Consider the following 7,110-nt stretch of genomic DNA (forward strand, 5'->3'; position numbering starts at 1 on the left):
TGACCCCTAGAGTCAAGGTATGCATTCACTTTGAGAACTTCATCTTTGTTTCCAAAAGCATTGAGTCAGTGGGGCTGTAGTCATTAAGCGATAAGGCTAGGATAAATCTGGGTGTCGTCTGCATAGCTGTGATAGGAAGTTTGGTTATTTCTCATTATTTAGCTCAGTGGGAACATATACAGTGTGAAATAATATGTGTGAAATATCAGTCAAATATCCAAAACTTTGTTCCCCCAAAACAACAAAGTAAAGTTTACAAAAACACCCTTTATTAGACTGAACTGAATTAGGCTAGACATTAGTTAACTAAGACTAAAACTGAAACCATTAAACATTTTTGTTACTTGAAATAAAATGTGTTAAATGAAATAAAATATAAAATATAAAAACGTAAAACTTATTTCAGCTAGTTACCAATTCAACATTTCTCATTTTCATTTCATAATTTAGTTTAAGTTGATGTTGTATGACAACTAAACTAAAACTGAAAAAATCCCTGAAATATCTCAAAATGTTGGTGAATTTCTGATGTATAAAACCATGTACACGCATGAAATACACAGTTAGACAATCACTTAGACATCACTTAATATTTTGAAAGACAGTATATTTTGATAAGCCATTTTTTTCTCGTATCATCTAGAGGACGAGCCTTCGGTCTGAGGTTGCTGTTTTGCTCCTTGAGCCCTAAATGTAGAATCAGACCAATGTTTTAAAAGTGGTAAAGCTTCTCTTCCTGAAGAATTGAGATGAGTTTAGCTTTCACAGCATCATCGTGTTTACGTATAATGTCACAGATCGTTCTCATGCCGTCCTGATTGGTTAAACTCTGTCTGATTTCTGAATATTGTTCCTCATGAATTATTTCATGCTGACGCAGTTTATCTGCAATAATCCTAAAATCTGTGACCTTCTGAATGAGATCTGACCAGTGTTTATCAAAATATCTTGCTTTATCTGCCTCACTATTCAGACGTGACTCGTCTCTCTGTGGACGTGACTCGTCTCTCTGTGGACGTGACTCCTCTCTCTGTGGACGTGACTCGTCTCTCTGTGGATGTGACTCCTCTCTCTGTGGACGTGACTCGTCTCTCTGTGGACGTGACTCCTCTCTCTGTCGATGAATCTGATCAAGTTCCTCTTTCTCAAGTGTTGCAGTCCAGACAATCTTCTTGTCCTCCTCTCTGATCAGACTCATATGAAAATCGTTCTCCAGACGTGTCTTGATCCTGATTTTGAAGAAGTTTGGGTCAGTTTCTCTTCTGAGTGTGATCCCTTCTTTGGGATGGCAGAAGCACCAGGAACATCAAGACTGTGTGGAGTTTTCATCCGAAACGGTCTGTCAGGTCTGGGATGCAAGATCCAATAACTCGATCAATCTTCTCAACTTTTTCTTTTGCACAATCATCAACTGGAAAAAAGTAGACATGTAGAGTGAGAGGATCTTTAGAGCGCATGTAGAGAAGAAGATCGCAGTGTTCGTACCATATCATTATCCAACTTATAATTAATGTTTTAAGAGAGAAGGATGGTTGGACAATCTTAGCATGAAATCGTGTCAACTTCACTGGTTCTATGGTTATTCCCTCATCTTTTACACTGAGGACTTTCACAGCATCTCTGAGGGAAGCTCCAGACTCTCCTAAACAGATGTAATGTGGCAGATGAACTTCCTCCAGTTTCCCTGAGATCACCGTCACGTCCATCACTGGAGCGATCCGGTTGCACTGCAGCCTCTCCAGCTCTTTGTTGAGGAAGTGTCCGTCTACCGTGTGATACTGAAGGGTGACGTCATAATCATTGACCCATCGCATCCTGGTCCTGACACACTCGTAACGGCCTGGCGGAGTACTGATCCTGAACTTTGACACTCCTTCATCTGTACAGACCGGTCTCTCAATCTGAACCCACTGATCTGAATCAGCTACATGGACGCAAGACTGACACTTCAGCAGCGGTTCAATATTGAGCCCAGAAGATTTGAGGTTTGAGGACCTGAAAACAGAATGAAAGAGTGAGATGTCTGTCTTACGCACAAACAGGGAATTCATTCATTAACTAATAAATTAAAACTTGCCAGTTGGCATGTGACTTTATAAAGAAGAAACTGAAAGAATAAGAGTCTGAACATCAGTGATGAAAGGAAGTAAACATTTCAAACTCTACTTAAAACAACAGCAGCAACTACAGCTGAAAAAGAAAACTAAAACCTCACAATTCATACACATCAGAAGATTCTGTAAAATAAACTCCATGCTTTGACGTATATTCAGCAGATCTAAAATCACATTAAAACATATTAAAGTCTAATTTTTGTGACGGGGAGTTTAACAGAGAAAGGGAAGCTAGCTAGTATAAATTATTGCAAATGACACCTGTGACGTCCATCAATAACAAAACAGGCGAAAAGTTTCAAAAGTGTTTGTGGACTTTATTTAGACACGTTTTGGTGATTTCATCACTGATAACAAACATATTTATAAACAATCATGCATTTTAGTATTATAGTTTATATACATATGTAGTGTAAAGATGGGTAAGAAAAATGTGAGGCCAGTATCAATTGTAATAATTCATAATTATTAATTTTTCATAATTATCTTGTTATACTGGTTACTAATGGTTACAGAGTCAAACTTGTAACCCAAAGGTCGTGGGTTTGAGTCTCGGTACCGGCAGGGATTGAATGTGGGGGGAGTGAATGAACAGCGCTCTCATTCACCCTCAATACCACGAGCAAGAACCAAACCCCAAACTGCTCCCCGGACGCCGCAGCAGAAGTGGCTGCCCACCAGATTATGTGAGCGGAGTAGAGTGGAGCGGTGTGATTTTTGACTGAGCGAGGAGTGGATTTTTTTAAAGTAGGAGCGTCATGGTTTTTCACTCGCTCTGAGCATGCTCCACTACCGCTCCATCACGAGCACATTTAATGCCAACAGCCCATAATATAACTGCATTTTATCAAGAAGTCACACATTAAACATCATTAGCTAGCTTGACAGATATGTGGATCACTCAAATCAGAAAGAATGTTAAGGTTATAATGACGGCGATGGACGAGTGCGGGAGGACGAGTATATCTCAAGCATGTTTGTTTGTAGCAGGTGGATACTCAATATTGATTGGGTGAATTCAGATTTTAAACAGTTTATTGTACAGGTAGTTAATCTCCGCTCGAAACTAATGTGCTGCTACATTGCTGCACACGTGCACAACACTCACACATAACGTACAGATCGCGTGCACATATGTAGCCTAAATGCATATTTCTGAATATGTAGATGCTTCTGACATTCCTGAGTTAAGTTGTCATAAATGTTATGTAGTCATATCATTAGATTAGAGTCATTTCATTTGTTGTAATGTTACAGTGATTACAGTAAATGTTTATGTGAAATGTACTTGCTCAAAATGTGCGTTTGAACAGCACGTATGTTCTTTTATTTGTGATTGGTCAGTATTTTACCTACTCCCACCCCTGTGCAGGTACTGAGAATTCTGATTGGAGAAGTTGGTGGAGAGTGAAGAGGGAGAGACAGAGGAGGCAGATTGAAAGTGATGTTGCAGTTTTTTTCTTTCTCGTGTTTCGGAAAGGAATACGAAAATAGCCGCTATCTAAGTGGCTAGATCTTATATTTAATGAAAGTAGGAAGTGATAAAGAACCTTTCTTTCATTTGTGTAATTTGTTTACTCTGACTAAGAGTTTAAACAGATTTACATTTGTTACAGCTGCTGCTCGTGCTGTAATTTCCCTTTGATGTGATGATGGACCAGAGTTTCTTAATCATTTCGAGGAATAAGTATACGGGATGGAGGAACCAGATAGCGTTCTAAATCCCCACGTGGTTTAGAATTCCTCTGGCACTGCGGGATTTCTCGTCATCCAGCGGACCGCGGGTGAAACATCAGACGAATACGGAGTTTCTAACAAGTTCGATGGACAGCACGTGTGTTGACACAAGCGGACAAAGGCACTCTTGTTTGTTTATTTAGCTCTTCGGAGCGAAGAGGCCATTTGTTGGGTTTAACGGCCACACCATTCTCAAGTGACGATGCAGGCCTTCAACATATAGGAATTATTGAAACTGAGAGTGTGTGTGTGGGCCCACATTACACCGTTGCTATTTAGCTTGTTTCATTTTATTTATATTGAGTATTTGCATTCTGACTGCTGTTTTAGTGTCATATTTCACAAGGGAAGTGAATTACTGTTTCTTACTGATACAAATGTAGTATTAGCTATTAGTTGAGTACCTATAGTTATTTGAGCATCAGGTATTAAAATCCCCTTTAGATCTTCTCAGATCCAAAATTTCATGTGAAAGAAAATAAACAACACACATTGTTGTATTTAATTTAATCCATTTACTCTAGATTTATATTATTTTCTTTCTTTGATTTCATTTTTTTAATAAATTATTTGTGAATTGTTAAGAACTTGCCCTTAGTGATTTACATTACCAATTGTTCAGAAAGACCACCACTTAACATTTAATTTAAGTACAATGCTCAGTGGGAAAGGAAGTAGGTTAGTTATGTCGGGAAACATATCATTAGAAACTGGGTGCTCCATCCATTAGTGGAAAGGGTAAGGGGGGGCTACACATTTATGGGGGCTCGTCCGGGATCACTTCCTTCTTGTGATCAGCTGATCCTAGAGAGCCCAGAAGATTTGAGGTTTGAGGACCTGAAAACAGAATGAAAGAGTGAGATGTCTGTCTTACGCACAAACAGGGAATTCATTCATTAACTAATCAATTAAAACTCGCCAGTTGGCCTGTGACTTTTTAAAGAAGAAACTGAAAGAATAAGAGTCAGAACATCAGTGATGAAAGGAAGTAAACATTTCAAACTCTACTTAAAACAACAGCAGCAACTACAGCTGAAAAAGAAAACTAAAACCTCACAATTCACACACCTAACAACTTCTGCCTTTGTGTAAAATTCACCATCAGAAGATTCTGTAAAATAAACTACATGCTTTGATGTATATTCAGAAGATCTAAAATCACATTAATATATCTCATTATAATATAATATATTATATATAATAATTATAATTATATATATTTTTTTTTTTCTTTTCTTTTTTATTCACTCACTGTTGCCATTGAGACAAAAAAATTTTTTTTTTTAATGCAGGCTAAGTTTAGCCAACACAAACTATATATTCTCTAAGAATAAGCTATAAATCAGTGTTGGATATTTTCACAGGGGCGACCAGACAAGATTATTCATTCTTTATTGAGTTATAATCAATGAACTCTTGAATTCTGGGTTAGACCGCTTTTTAAAACTCTCTGAAGTGAAAAATAAAAAATTCAATCAGTTGCCAATCCAGATTTTTTTACAGTAATTGACCAAGTTTTAAAGCTAGGATAAGCAATATTTTTCATAAAGATTTTGTGTTATACTGATGAAAGTCTCTTCACAGCCTGAGAGCAAGGCGTGGCCTAATGGTTAGAGAGTCGGACTTGTGACCCAAAGGTCGAGGGGTTGAGTCTCAGGTCCGGCAGGGATTGTGGTGGGGGGAGTGAATGACCAGCGCTCTCTTCCACTCTCAATACCACGACTGAGGAGAGACCCTTGAGCAAGAACCGAACCCCAAATGCTCCCCTGGTGGGGATCTTTTCAAAGCTAGCTTGATATTGTTAACCTCCACCAAACTGCACACACTAGCTTTACTGTATAAAAGCCCCAACCTACAGAATGAGGACTAATATTAATAACTAGACTACATCAAGACTCAACCAAGGATGATGGTTATTTAGTATTATAATAATTGTAATAACAGCCCAAATTAAAATAAAATGACACTTTTGATGATAACACTTTTATGGGCAATATTTCATTCTTTGAGAAGAACCACTTTAGTCATGAGGGAATAAATAGCCAATTGCTTTAAGGTCCAGTAATTATTAGCCTTCTTAAATTGTGTTATAATTTTGTGTATGACTTATATGAGGATGCATGTAATATTTAAGCAATATCACATTAGAAAATGTGTTGAAGATCAGAATGGTCTAGACACAAACCAATGTAAAGATGACTCGAACCAATCGCCACATTGCTGATCGTTACAGCAGCATCTCTGAGATCTCGAACTGATTAATTAGTGTAACAGGTAGTATTTAATAGTATTAACTACACTACCCAGCAGACATGAACATTAAGACAAAGTTAATACGGTCATAATTCTGTTCAATATGCAAAGCCATATTTCAATTTGTTCAATAATTTGTTTAATGTAAAGTAATTTCGTTTTAACATTAATTGTGTTTGGAAGAGGTGGAAATGAAATGGGGAAATGGTCAATTAATCAATTGGTTTATTCTGTTGTGTTTATTACAAGGTAGTTCGAATAGGCGGTGATTGACAAAAGAGGCCTGATCCATTAGTCTGGGATCAACCGCTAATGTCTCGACTCATTTTCTCAGGCGAGATCGCGAGAGTTTCCTCATACGAGTAAATGTTCTCAATGAGGAAACATCGCAGCATCACTCGTGTGATTATTTCTCCCTGTTTTCTCAGGTATCAGATCACTGGAATGATTATAATGCATTTCTAAAATGGGTTTGAATGTTAAGAGTATGTGTTTGTAATCGTGAACGAGAAAGGGTAAAGTTTCACTAAGTGTGTTAATACGTGTATACGAGCGAAGCACATGGCGGCCGGGCCTAACGCATGGCTGTGTAATAGATTTCCCCCATGCTGTAAAACTTAACAGCACACATGTATTTTGTATTATATTCCATATTGTTTATTTTGTAACTTATGAGTTTTGTAAAAGAGTATACTTAACATTAATATTGTATTTACTGTTAGTGGGAAAGAGAATGAGAAATGTTTCAGGGAAATGTTGCATATGGTTCTAGATTAATATTTGCAACACAAAGAAATTATATACACTACTGTAACCGGTGTGTTGTAAATGTGAGTTAAGTGTGTTGAATATGATACGAGTAAATGTTCTCAATGGGGAAACATCGCAGCATCACTCGTGTGATTATTTCTCCCTGTTTTCTCAGGGCGTTACATTAGCAGAAGCTATTACTCCATCACCTGCACATGACATCATTAACGACTGTCCTACATATTGAACCAGTGGA

The 7,110-nt window shown here is 37.6% G+C and overlaps 1 pseudogene; it reads right to left on the bottom strand.

Annotated features, from left to right (window-relative positions):
- Positions 1-657: 657 nt before the first annotated feature.
- Positions 658-4,744, bottom strand: LOC107758375 (NACHT, LRR and PYD domains-containing protein 1-like; annotated as a pseudogene).
- Between the last annotated feature and the right edge of the window lie 2,366 nt (positions 4,745-7,110).

The sequence above is a fragment of the Sinocyclocheilus rhinocerous genome, unplaced genomic scaffold, assembly GCF_001515625.1.
Source record: "Sinocyclocheilus rhinocerous isolate Xijiao unplaced genomic scaffold, SAMN03320098_v1.1 scaffold2309, whole genome shotgun sequence".
In the NCBI taxonomy this organism is placed as follows: domain Eukaryota; kingdom Metazoa; phylum Chordata; class Actinopteri; order Cypriniformes; family Cyprinidae; genus Sinocyclocheilus; species Sinocyclocheilus rhinocerous.